The 15,027-nt window shown below is 35.6% G+C and overlaps 1 protein-coding gene across 12 annotated transcripts in view; it reads left to right on the top strand.

The window, feature by feature from the left end:
* The window catches only part of LOC137020867 (regulator of microtubule dynamics protein 2), a 74,253-nt gene that overhangs the window by 30,714 nt on the left and 28,512 nt on the right, over nt 1-15,027 (top strand). The gene's annotated exons all lie outside the window — the stretch shown is intronic.

Raw genomic sequence — 15,027 nt, 5'->3', positions numbered from 1 at the left:
CCATCATAAAAGCAATCCATATGGCTCCAGGGGGTTAATAAAGGCCTTCTGAAGTGGCAGTGGGTTTTTGTAAGAAAAATATCCATATTAAAAACTTTTTTTTTCTTTTTTTTTTTTTTATTATGCCAACAGACAATTACAATATTTACAGTTGAGACATTAAATGCAAAATACAAATACATGTACAATAAAACAATACATAACAGACAGATTTATGTGTGTGTGTGTAGGTGTGTGTGTGTGTGTGTGTGTGTGTGTGTGTGTGCATAAGTAATTGTAACTGGGTGAGGGAATGGAAATATATAAAGGAGCATGTAGGGAAGTACAACAGACATAACATTATAATGAGAAGAGAAAAAAAAGGAAAAAAAAAGGGAAAATATCAGTAAAATGATACTACTAATAATAATATTAATAATAAAAAAATAATTATAATAATTTTAATGACAATAATGATGATAATAACAATAATATTACAAGAAAACTAGAGAATGGAAGATGAGGAGGGTGACAAAAACATTAGTATTAATAGCAATGATAATAATAATAAATTCAAATTGTAATAGCAATAGCAGTAATGACAAACATATTAACCAATATACTAATTTCATCGGGAGTGAGGGGGAGGTTAAAGGATCAGGAAGAGGACCAAATAAAAATAATAGTACTTGGAATAGCAATGATAATAGTAACTCTAATAATAAAAGTAATAATGATCATAATAATAACAACAATAATGATAATAATGGTAATATTGATACAGTCATTAGTAATAATGATAATAGTAGTGGTTATAATAGCGATGATAATAACAAATAATAATAATAATAATAAGAGAGCTTTTAATGATAAAGTATTGTAAAGCATATTAAAAACTTTATTGACTATAATAATAACTTCTGGCAGACGGCCTACGCAAATCAGGTCAGAGGAAACTCTTGCTATAAATCGATGTATTGACGAACACGGAAGCGCAGAGGATACAGCAAATCAAAACACCGGTCATGAATTAGAAGTCTAAAATGAGAATTTTTAAAGATAAATTTTGATGTAAGAGAAGAGGAGCTTGAGTTTTCCCAGATTTGTTTGAACTGGGAGTCTAGTTATTATAGTTTCTAAAGTTTTCAATATGGATATTTTTCTTACAAACACCCATCACTTTGCTTTTATTAGCAAATAAAAGAAAAGTTATTAGGCCTTTATTAACCCCCCGGAGCTGGAGGTTAATTTATGGAGTACTTTTATTATGGATGGATGCACTTTTTGGGGCTTCAAATTCTCACGCCCCCTTCACTACCATTATAAAGCTTGGAAGAGCTAAGATATATTTTAATATAACTCTGATTGTGCTTGTCTGAAAGAAAATAGTCATATATACCTAGGATGGCTTAAGGGTGAGTAAATCATGGGATAATTTTCATTTTGGGGTGAACCATCCCTTTAAGTCCCTCTTTTAAAATTTTTATTAAGCACTAGTTGAAATTCATAAGTATGATTTCTTTGAACAGTAATAGCACACTATTTGTGGCATCATAGAGATTTAGCAACTGCATAGAAATGCCCTGGCAACCCCACACAACATTTTAGCATAATGGTCGTGCACCAGCCAGAAAATGTAAAACTGCAGTTTATGCAGTTGATGACAATGAGTTTATGAGATACTATGAGTTTATGTCAGACAGCTCTTCTTGTTGTGTAATTAGTTTTGTTGATGGGGTGTGACATTTATTTTGTCAGATTCCCTGAGCTGAACGTTTCTGCCAGTGTCTCATGGTTGGACATTTATCCTTCTATCCCACATCATAGCTAGTTTTCCTTGCACACAGAGCGACGGTTTGACCTTGAATGGCAAAGGCAGCTCTTGTCATTGAGACTTTACTAAATACTCAGCCCAAGGTGATGAGAGAGAACTTTCTGTTCTGAGCCGAGAGGTGAAAGGAATATGTTCTTTCTGTCAATCAGTTTAACTCTTAGACCTCTTTGTTTGTGGCCAGTTGTTCAGGGGATTTCTCTGCCCATGAGGAAAAGTACTGGTTAAACTTACATAATCTTCTGGCAGCCACAAGTCTTAGTGTTCTGCTGATTTTTCTTTTCTTTTCTTTTTTTTCCTTTTCTTTCTGTGTGGTGCGTGTTTGTGTATGCATGCATGTGTATGAGGCTATATAATATTTCAACTCACTGAAAGTACTCAAAACTGTCAGAAAAAACCTATGGCCAAACCACACTTTTTCTTGTACAAATATTTTCTCTCCCTCTTCTAGTCTTTTAGTTTTTTTTTTTTTCTTTCTTTGTTTTATCCCCCCCAAACACACACATTTCAAGATAGAATAAACTTTACAGAAGTTTCACTCCAGAACACTGGAAACTGCCTGAAGCTCAAAAAACCTCCCCAACCTGTTCTAAGCATGAAGAACTACACTAATAGAGTAACAAACAACTGCTTGTTTTCTTTAACACTCTACGATTTCGTGGACACATTTTGTCCTTCGATGAACTCAACCCCATCTGCTTTAAATTGTCTTTTTAATTCTGAAACTAGATTTGCATTTCCTGAAGAAAATATCAGTGCTTGTGAGGCAGCAAAAGAATACAGTTGTAGGTACTGGGATTTAGACAAGATGCTGCATCAGAGCCACCTCATGCTTGATCGTCATCATTGTTGACAGTGAGCATGCAACTTGTTTTTTGTTGACTGTGCTTGAGAGCCAACGCAGTGACACCATCTTTGAACTTTAAAGGAGGTTATCGAAGATTAAATAGATGCATGAATGCACCACTCAAGTTAGTATGCAAATAAATGCTAGAAAGAGTGCATTCAAAAATTCATATTGTAGGGTTGTGACAAGATCTTATGCCACGAGTTTTCGCAATATTAAAACATTGCGATATTTCTCGTTGAGGTGAAAAGTTGTCTCGCGATATCAGCATGACGGAGTTGAGTTTATGGCAAAACCTTTTACAGTGCTTGTATTATATTGTTCTATCTTTTACTGCATAGCATTTATACTCAAAGTAGAACTGAAGTCACATTTATTACAAGATGATTAGTAGTTAAAGTAGCATTTCAAAATGTCCCTGCATTGTTTTGCATTTTGTTACTTTCACCCCGGTTTCACAGACAGGGCTTAAGCCTAGTCCCAGACTCAAATGCATGTTTGAGCTGTCTTAACTGAAAGCAAGTATGTCAGTGCCATTGGTTTGTCTCAAGATGCACACCAGTAATGTTTTTTTTTTTTTTTCTTTTCTTTTTTCTTCTTCTCTAAGCCATGTGTATATAAAAGCTACTTAAAAGCTGAAGTCTCTTATGCTCAAGGCTGCATTTATTAGATCAAAAATACAGTAAAACAGTAATATTGTGAAATATCAAAATAGAAAGTTTTAAAGAACATTCATTTGAAAAAGGACTTTGTCTTTTGTAACATTATAAATGTATTTACTGTGATCAATTTAATGTATGCTTGCTGAATAGATGTATTAATTTCTTTTAAAAACAAAAATCTTACTGAACCCAAACTTTTGTACGGTAGTGTATATTACATATTGCAGTGTATTACAATGACTGCACTTGCAGGTAGAAAAATAGAAATCAAAATTTTGTCATATTTTGGTCAGTATTACCAAGTGGCATTTTGAGTATTTTTAGATACTGTGCAGACAGCTGTAAAAATTTATGGAAATTATTTAATATTCCATTAGCTGTGGAGCATGTCATTTATTTATTTAAAGTAAAATGTGAATTTCTTAAAGTATAAAATTTATAAAAATGTAATTATATTCGTTGCAGGACGAAGAATAAATAATTTGAATAATTGGAAAGCATATCTGCTGCTGGTTTATTTCTACTGGTATTTCTTTCATGGAGTAATTTGATACATTTTTGTTCACAAAGTATCTGCTTATGGTAAACACCTTTTCTTTTTTTGGGGGGGATGTTTTTTTATAATGCCTCTGTGGAGGGAAATCCCAGATTCCTAGACTGTGGAAATGTGTCAGGTGTGTGACGGCAGAAGTTCTGCCACTGGCTTCTATTGCTTAGCTGTGTATAAATGTTCAAGCCTCTGGGCATTGCCAGAACATGACAGCAATTAATATAAACACTTCACAAACCAATCTGTGAAAGGAGGAGGAAGGAATTAGCCCCAGGAACATTGAGCAACCTTCAACCCACCTGTACTCTCTCAGTTGTTATTAGTAATCACTTCTGGTATGTCTTCATGTTGCTTCAGTTCAAATTTATTTGCAGTTCATCATACATTAGACACATTAAAAACTATTTTTGTTGATCTGTAACTTTGTCCATGCAGTGCCATTTATTTTATTTATTTTTTATTTTTTTTATAAGTAATCATGCTTTTAAGCGTTGTTTTTTTTTTTTAAATCTCACTTATTAACTTATAAACTTCCCTTTCCCCATCAATCCAAAAATCAGCTGAGCTGACACATAATAGACAGTCAACAGAATCACAATGTAGTAAAAAACTAGTATACTTTTAGTATACTACAGTATTTCTTACAGTATTTATTTCACTATACTGCAGTATACTGTGGCATTCATTACAAAGTGTTGTAAATACTATAATATATACAGTATTCTACAACTTACTATAGTATGGTTCAAAAACACTATATTTATATATAGTATTTACTATAGTATTTTTTCACCTGGGTTGTACATTTAATAAGGAATAAGGTGTTTAGGACCCTTGAAACCAGGCATGTTTAATAAAGACCCGGAGTCAAAGTTTTAAAAAATTTATAAATTGAAGAAAAATTTAATGAAGAATAGTTTGCAGTTTCATCAGCAGAAGCCAGCTTCAAGTCTCACAAGGAGTTCGTAGGCCGCTCCGCATACATTCACATTTCCACAACAATTATACTCTAACAGAGTCAACTAACTATGTCATTACTTCAGGTTGAATGATTCTGATTGGCTAAGAAAGATAGACAAATTTGGTAATCTTCCACACATGGACAGATAGTCAGAAGCATATCTTCCTTTGTCACGATGCTGACGAGGGGACCCTGGATTTAGGTACTGGATGACCTTTTGGGGTCACGACATAGCGTCTGCTGGTCTCAAGCAGAATGCCAGTTGTCCAGTACAAAGGGACCTGCACTGAACCCTATATGGATCCATATAGATTCACTCTCTTTTTTCTTGTACAGACAAAAACATTGTCAATCCATATAGTTGGCGATGTCAGTTTGTGAAAAAAAAAAAAAAAACACTACGCACTGTCATTGTTTTCACAAATTAGCTTTTTTGTAGTTTACGAAAGTTTTTCGTTTTTAGTTGAAAACAGTGTCATGTAAATAGTGTAAAACCACTTTACAATAAGAACAACCCCCCTCCCTCGAAGGAACGCCTCCCAAAACTCGTAAACACTCGTATTGGAACACGAGTGTTTACCACCGGCATTCGCTGTATCGTGTTAGTGGATTCAAAATAATTTGTTAACATTAGGGGGCAAACATTGTGGGCAGTTGTGGCCTAATGGTTAGAGAGACTTGTAACCTGAAGGTCGGGGTTTGAGTCTCAGTGAATGAACACTCTCTTCCACTCATTACCCACATCTGAGGTGCCCTTGAGCAAGGCACCTAACCCCAAATCACTCCTCGGGTGCTGCAGCAAAAATGGCTGTCCATTTGCTCCTGGTGTGTGTTCACTAGGGCTGTTACGGTCGGCATGATAACTGCGGAGTGTCACCAGCGGTAGTGTGAGGTGTGTGTGTATATATATATATAATCAGAGGTCACGTTAACCAGAAAATTTTTTAGCATTGACGGAAAAAATCTAAAGCCCGTCCGTCATTTTGACAGATTACAGAGACTGATGTAGCTTGTAAATGTAATTCCCACCCCTGTCCAGTTGGTGGTGAGTGCGCTCCAGTGTGTCTGCAGAGCACGAGTTCAGTCTCCAGAATAAAATGATGTGTTTGATTACACACAGGCAAGCACACTGTTCAAGTCCATTTTATAACTAGAAGATAAAGTTCGTAAACAAAATTTGATATTGAAACTCTTTAAAGGTGCTAAAGAGGATGTTTTGTTTTATACATTTTTGCAATATTACTTGAAACTGTCTTGACTAACTGATAAAAGACTATTTATTAGGTGCACTGAAAGGAATAATATTAATATACATCATCTGCGCACGAGGTAGGGCCTTAAAAACATCAGCAGATCGTTTACGGGATCATCGCGTAAACAGTTGGTCCTCTGGCTTGTCAATCACTGCCATGACGTTCCTTGTGAGAGACATGCGCGGATTGGCCCTCTGGCTTGTCGATCACTTCCATGATGTTCCTTGTGAGAGACGAGCGCGGCTGCGCGCTCCAGTAACTTTCCACACTCCACAGGCGCCGCATGTAATGTTTTTGTCAGGAGACAGGAGTAACAACTGCAGATTATGAGTTACCTGCGGTGAGTCCGACATAATGAATCCACTAACACGATACAGCGAATGCCGGTGGTAAACACTCGTGTTCCAGTGCGAGTGTTTACGAGTTTTGGGAGGCGTTCCTTCGAAGGAGGGGGGTTGTTCTTACACATGCGCTCATTTCAAAAACTCAGTAACAGTCTATGGTTTCTCAGTCGACGAAAAGATCCTCTTTAGCACCTTTAATGTGTTCTTGTGATCGAATCTTGTCTAATCGCTTGAATGTTTTATTTAGCAACGTTAAAAAACACATTCAAGTGATGAACATAGTGAGGATGCGTTGCTGTGGGCACTCGTGTTTAGAGATGGCCACTTGCGGCTCTATCTGTCATCAAAACGGCTTCCATTTACTAAACTTAACTCTTTAATATGTTCCTGTGCTTGTACATTGTACAGTTGCTAGAATGGTTCAAACTTGTAAGCCTAAATCAAAAGTAATCTGGTCTAACATAATGCGGGGCTTGTCTGCACAATGTATGATCAAATTAGTTTACAACAGTGATGAACTTTCCCATAAACGGCTTCCTCCAGTGGACTGTACTGCTCCTCTAGAGGGTGCATTTTTGCTCTGTCAATGTAAGTCTATGGAAAAATGTTTAGTTTTAAAAAATGATTATTAAAAAAAACTGTACATCTGATCTGTCTAGAAATATATAGCAACTAACTAGACATCAGGGCCAAGGTCTGTGGCCATTTTGGTGCTTGTAGCATTAAAGCTGTTGGAGCAGTGGCAGTCAGAAATTCAGGAACAGAAAAATAATAATAAGATGTTTAAGTACAATATCAATATGTTGGCTTTCTCAAGCCAAGTCAACGTAATAATAAAGTTATAATATTTATACTTACATAATTAAGTTTCTAATCCAGTTCGTTTTGTTATTGCTCTTGCTGACTATCAACTTTATGGTCAACGAATGGCTTTTCTGAGGTATAATGTTACATGACATTGTTTGCAACACTGACTGAACTGACGATTTAGTTACAGTGTCTTTCAACATATTTCCTGATTTTCATTCATTTTTATTTCTTTCTATAAAGAGGAAAGGATGATCGTGTTCACTCATGATCAGTGTTTAAGATGACGCAGTGTTTAAGATGACGCAGTCTTTGTTCAACTTTCTTATCATAATATAAATAAATGCGTAGCCTAGGCCTATTTACTTAAAAAAAAAATGCCATGTTCACGGTGTGTGTGTGTGTGTGTGTGTGTGTGTGTGTGTGTGTGTGTGTGTGTGTGTGTGTGTGTGACATGCAGAGCTACATTAGTTAACATGGACTAAGAATGCACAATACTTCTACAGCATTTATTAATCTTAGTTAATGTTAATCTCAAAATTTACTACTAATTTTTTTAGAATCCTTTAACTTTAACAATCTTCTTTGCACTATGTTGTCACAGTAGCCACTGGCCAGACAGAGAAATTGTCAAAACTTGCCCAAGTGGTTGTTTGCTTTGGGAGGAAGTAGGTGAAATACGTTCTTAAACTGTCTGTCCTGCAGCGATGCCAAACTCAAAGAACCAGCTCCTTAACAAGGTGATGCAATGATCATTCTCAGTCATTCTCTCTTCTAAACAGATAAACACATAGAGTGAGTTTATTACATTTTTACATGCTGTTTAGCAGAAACTGAATAGACTTTTTAATGAATAGTTGTTATATTTGGATGACAATTTCTGATCACACAGACATAACTTGGAGAACAAAGCAGGATTTGCCGTTTTATTTGTGCACATCTAGTTTAATTGCTGTTAACTACACAAATAACTTGGCAAACTTTAATTTCTGTTCTCATTGGTTCAGCCTTACTAAATGTGATTTTGTTTTCTAGTTATACATAAAAAAACTGCATGGCCTTACTCTCGAAAGTTGCACAAACTCAGCCAATCAGATTAAATCTTGCTAGATTGAGATGTTCAGATGGTCAGTTAACAGACTGTGGGTGGTCCATGGACGTGCCGCTTGCGGCTGAGACTATTCAGTACGGCACAATCTTGACTTCATCAGTGAATAAAAATGCTTGAGAGAGAATTTATCTTCATATTAATGCAGTCTTTTTGTTATTTGGATCCCTTCCTGCATGCATTTAATTTCCCTTTATTTTGTCATGGAATTGCAGTCTAAACAGCCAGTTCCCACAACACACATATACTCACACACACCCCAGTACAGCCGAGTACAGTAAGTCTGTCCATCATGTTACCTCTGTGCTAGTATTGAGTTTCTCTTTGGTGAGCTCAAGGTCATAGCCTTTTAGAGACAGGCTCTGTCCCTCAATCAAACTCAGCCTAAACAGAGCCCCTCTCACCTCCTGTGACAGTCATTCGACCTCTTCACCCCTTGATCATGCACATAAAAGGTGTTTGTGCCTGGCTCCATTGTCTGACTGTGAGTACCAGCAGGATTTACATCGCTATGGTGGAGAAGCTTTGATCACCTCTCAACTGGCCCCTCAAAACACTATAACTACACAGCACATGTACACACACATCAGCCCTTTCACCTACTTTTTCTTTCTTTCTTTTTCTTTCTTTCTTTCTTGCACTAATGGGATTTTAAAATAGCCAATTTAGTGTGTCCCAGCAAAAATTAGCAAGTTTACACTCCCTTTGCCAAGAATGTCTATACCTATTTCCAAAAATAAACAATATCTTGTTGAACAAAAACCCGAGTTTAGACATCATTCCATCAAGCAACACAAATAAAGGCAATAAACAAAAACAATCACAAAATAAATGAAAAACATTATCAGTATCATTACAAAAAGGACATGTTGATGAAACCAATGGATTAAACTTGGAAACAAAATTATTAGTGGCCACAATACCATGAATGATCCTGAAGGACTCTTTGGTATTGGAGGCTAATATAAAAGTCTCCAGAAGGAGTAACTTCCTCAGGGGCAAAAAGATAAACCCTCTATTTTCTATCAACCCTCTTGAGACATGATCACAGAGGGTTTTTTCAAAGCCTACCTGACTGAAAGGCCTCATTATTATGCAAGTCATTACAGCTCATTATGCGATTCTTTTGTCTTCTCAGGTGTAATTCATTATTCATGATGATTCATGCCTCCATGCATACTGTGTTTCTTGACAAAAAGTGTCTTACAAAATTTAAATCTCTCTATTGTTTTATATAAACCAGTAGGTAGGATAATTTTTTTTACATAATTTTGAAGCAAAAACTCTAGTCTACAACCTCCAATACCCAGAAGTCTTGTGAACACAGATTTAATGTATATTTTTTGGCTTTATTTCAGTGACTTAAGTTTTGTGTTTTTTCAATAACCACACATAAATGTTATTCCTTCAAAAACACAAACATGTACATACATGTTCCTCACATATTATTGTAGCCTAGTTTGTGCTGAATACAGTGTAATGACACTTTTTCCATTAATATGTTTATGAACAACTGAAAAAAGCACAAATGTCAGGGCATGTCAAAACTTCTCCAGGGCCCCAAATCAGCCTCAGACTCCAGAGGTTTAATTGTTTACAATGAGCATCACATATGAGCCATCCATAGTCCTTACTGATCTAAGACCAACTTGGTCAGCAAGAGTCTGCACACTTTTCCATTGACTATTGTGCAAAACAATCAAATCAATAATTCTTATTATCCCTGCTTTAGAAACATTGCACTAAATTAATTCAGTATATTTGATTGTATTTTAAACAATGGATTAAAAAACAGAGGTTCAAGAATACCACAGTGTTCATTGTCATCTCTTATCGTATTAAACAGTCCCCATATTTTCAGCACTGGTGCATAAAAATCAGCATAAGACAGTTGAGTTTCTGGATCATAGGACTTTTCAATTAAAAACAACTGCATGTCCAGCTTTACATTGGTCATATTTTGAAGCAAAATAAAGCTGAATGGTATCCAAGACACTCTATCTGTCCAGTAAAGTATCTTTTTCAATGTTTGCAATCTCATTGCCTTCATCTTTGACTCCACATGAATGAGTCCTGTCCCCCCTCTGACACAGGCAGATAAAGAACTCCAAGAAGAAATCTTTAGGGGGGTTCAAAACTGTGAGTTTATGCCACAGCCTTGAAGCTGCCAGATTGTTAATAATCAAAACTGTTCCTCTATACAAGAGCTGTGGAAGAATCCATCACTACCTCTGGATTCTCCCTATCACCAGGTCAGAAATTCCTTCACATTTTTTTTTCCTCCATATAGTCATCAGTCCCAAAGTAAATCCTAAGGATTTTAAAACCACCTTGAGTCCATTGACACTGTTGAGGTAATTGAGGAGGTCCTATTTCCCTCCATTCTCCCATCAGTATTTTACATTTCTCCCAGTTTATACTTGCAGATGTCGCTTTTTGGAAGCAATTTAAGCAGGTTGTCAAGTTATCTATATCATCAACATTACGTACAACTACAGACATCATCAGCATATGCTGTAAGTTTTACAGGGGTTAAATCTGGATAACCAGAACTGCTCACAGCATGTAACCTATTCCTTAATGAAACTAACAATGGTTTGATTGAAATGGCATACAGTAATACAGAAAGGACACTCCTATCTTATACTTCAAGTTACAGGAAAGGGTCAGGTCAAGGAACTATTAATTCTAAGCATACTGTAAATATTATTATACAGCAGCTTAATAAGAGACACAAAATTCTATCAGAAAACCAAAAGCCTCTAAAGTCTTAAAAAGATACATACATATACCCTATCATACCTATACCTATACCTTTTTCTTGGTCGAGAGAAAGAAACCCTATGTCCAAAGCATATCTTTTGCCAATATATATCAAATCTCTTACCAAAAGTCCCCCCACATTTCATTTAAATGAGTATATCTTGCTCTAATCAAAGCTCCTTTCTCCCCTTCTTCCAAAAGATTCTTTAAAAGAAATCTAGTACTAGGCTCTAGTACTGTGAGCAGTATACTATTGACAAAACATTTTTTATCTGTACCTTGCCTATATCCCACCAATGACCTAACGATGATCTCTTTCCTCTACAAGCTTTCCAAAATCAACGAAAAGCATGAATAAAAGAATTATCCTGTAGTAAGTTATTATTAAAATGCCACTACAAAAAATAAGATTTAATAAAAGGAGCATAAACAGTCATAGAAATAAAGTGGTGATCAAACAGAAAGATTAGTGAAATAGAGATACCAAAAAATATGCCCCGGTTATTAGCTCACATTCCGAACTCTGAACAGCGCAGCTTCGGTTCATCCTCATCATCTTTTTTGGAAGACGGTTTAACTAGGTGGAGCTCTCATCCAGTTCAAAATCTAAGAGCACAAGGAAAAAGAAAGCCTACAGATGGGGTAAGAAGAGACCATCAATATGGGACTCGTCACGAGTCTCTACATCATTGAATTGTCAAAATGTAGTAAATCTTTCTGGTAAGTCTCTATCATCTGATTGTATACAAGCCCTTGAAAAAGTTTTATCGTTTGTACCTACAACATACTGTAATCAATTTGGTGTCTTTGTTGATTTTCAAAAGTTCTTCGGAATGTTACGACTTAAAGAATTCTTCTCTAGTAATGCTGAGGTTATGTCTGTGAGTCAGGAGCAGCATAATACAAACTTACCTCCTGATAATAGTGAAAGCTTATCAATTAATTCTCAAGTTTTTCGTTCAAAATCTACATTTATTCCACCAAAAAATCGAAATCACTCATTGGAAACATATTGTCGATTAGCTGAAAGAGATGTAGGACAAGTTTTAAGTAAAAAATGGGAATATATTTATTTTAATAAATTACCTAAAGCCCAAAGGAATGCTTTACAAGAGTTAAAAATTGATAAATCTGTAGTTGTTAAGCCAGCTGACAAGGGAGGTTCAATTTGAAAATCAGGGTTTCTAGGTGCTCAGTAATTTGATTTTCTAAAAGTTGAATATCCAATTACACCTGTAATTTACATTTTACCGAAAATTCATAAAGATCTTGTTAATCCACTAGGGAGACCTATTATTGCTGGTATGGGTTCATTAACAGAAAAAAATATCGGTGGTTATTGATTATTTTTTAAATCCCTATGTTCAAAGTATTCCTTCCTTTGTACAGGATTCTATGGATATGATTAAAATATTACAGTCCATTACATTGCCTCACAATCAAGTACTACTTGTTACATTAGATGTGGAATCATTATATACTAATATTCCACATGATGGCCGCATACAAGCTATTGAATTTTTTCTATGTGATCATTTTAGTAACAAGAGTCCTAGCATTGAGTGTTTAAAGCCACTGACAACATTGGTGTTGACTAAAAACTTTATCTACAAAGATGATTTCTTTTTACAAATTAAGGGAACTGCAATGGGTAGCATAATGGCTCCCACTTATGCGAATTTGTATGTTGGTCACTTTGAACATGAATGTGTATTTAATCCTATGGTCAATTCTTTCTTACCCAACATTTTTTTTGTGTGCCGTCGATACATTGATGATATTTTTCTTATATGGTGTGGCTCGGAAAATGAATTACTTGATTTTTTTACAATTTTTACATCACAGTAGTGAACATCTTACATTTACCATTGATTATAATGCTTCTCAGGTTAGCTTTCTTGATCTACTTATAATAAAAGATGATGATAAATTGGTGACAGATTTGTATAGAAAACCTACAGATAAAAATATGATTCTACTTGTTCAGAGTTTTCATCCTACCAATTTAAAGGAGTCTTCTGATTAGTCAGTTTAAGAGGATTCGTAGGATTTGTACGTACAATGAAAGGTACTCAAGATCTATGTCAGAGGATTTACGAGAGAGGTTATGAGAATACTTGGATTAAAGGAGGCTGTGGCACATTTTGAAAATACTGATCAGCAATACTGCCTTGCTCGAACAGTGTCCTGTATTATCCAATATTCCGCTCTAAGTAATGAGTTTGCAAACATAGTACGTAAACACTGGCATATTCTAAGCTCTGACCCTTCACTGAGTCAGTGTTATAAAGATCCTCCATGAATTGTCCATAAACGAGCCCCCGATATACTGCAAATGGTGGTGAGAGCTGACCAAGGAACGATCCACTAATCCTTTTTCAGTCCCTGATGGCAATTATAGATGTGGACAATGTGCACAATGTAATTTCACAACAAAATGTCACACTTTTAGTCATCCGCACTCAGGGAAAAAGTTTAAGATTAAGGGAATAATTTTGTGTAATACCAAAAATGTTATTTATGTGATCAAATGCCCCTGTGGTTTGACCTATATAGGTAAAACAAAACGTTGTTTAAAAATGCATATAGCCGAACACTATATACGATATAAGTAATATATGATTGAAGGACCAAAAAAATCCCATTGCTGTGCATTTTGATGCTTTCAAACATAATTTATAGACTCTTCATTATTTAGGCATTGAACAATGTGTACCTAGAAGGGGTGGTGATATTAATAAAATCTTATTACAGAGGGAAGCTTTTTATATTTACACATTGAATACTCTTTCTCGTAAGGGTTTAAATTTGGATTTTGATTTGAAACCTTTTTTGTTTATATTTGATTCCATTTGTTACCGGTGTTGTTTGGATTATTGGGTGATGAGTATGATGACTTGTATCAGGTGTGACTGATCATGATGATGAAATGAATTGTATCAGGTGTTACTGACCATGTTGAGAAAATTATAAGAAATTGCCATTTTTTGACTATTTACTGTTTGCCTGACCTGACGAAGACCTCTTTGGTCAAAACGTTGTCTTTTTTATAAATTTTGAGAGCAGCAGCAGCAGTGTGCCATTTTTTGTTTGTTTACCGATTATTAGCTTTCAACATAAAAGCGATCAAGTCTTGCCAATGATGTTTCTCCATAAATCAGTAAAACTATCATAATTAATTAAAGATCTAAGTGCTTCATCTGAACAAGGATGAGGTTCCTCATGATTCCTATCCACAGCTTGATCTCAAGTGCAGTTAGAAAGAATAACTTTTTTTATCTCTCACACCACACTCAACTAAATGATCTACCATAGTTAGCTATTTCAGAAAGATAACAATATCCTTATTCATCCTTGACGCAGACAAAATATTTTGTGCACCAATTTCATTTCCGATTGCTATCAAGCAATCTTCCATCGACACCAAATCATCTGATATGCATTTGCAATGATGTCGGGCAGTCAAGATTGACCTGTCTGAGTTTGACCCATAATCAACACATGACTGGGCAGTAAATATTCCTACTACAAACTACTAACAAAATTATACAAAGGAAAGAAAAGTTTAAGACACTCACTCAGAAACGCTGTCACTCTTTCAATCGCACACTTCTCACAGTCTGTTTTACACTCTTGATGGTTTGGAGTATAACCCTTTTATTGTTGTGTGGTTTTGCCTGGATTACAGGATAAGAAATCTCTTAGGACTTAGGACAGGGATAGGCAACATCCTGGAGTGCCGCTGTCCTGCAGAGTTTAGCTCCAACCCTGAGGAAAAAAAAAAAAAAAACTTAAGACATTAATTTGCATGTTCAAGTGTGTTTGATTAGGGCTGGAGCTAAACTCTGCAGGACAGCGGCACTCCAGGACCGATGCTGCCTATCCCTGACTTAGGATCTGTTTCTATCAGTTTTAATGACAA

Source organism: Chanodichthys erythropterus, chromosome 5, assembly GCF_024489055.1.
Source record: "Chanodichthys erythropterus isolate Z2021 chromosome 5, ASM2448905v1, whole genome shotgun sequence".
NCBI lineage: Eukaryota > Metazoa > Chordata > Actinopteri > Cypriniformes > Xenocyprididae > Chanodichthys > Chanodichthys erythropterus.
This window is presented reverse-complemented; position numbering and strand designations above follow the sequence as displayed.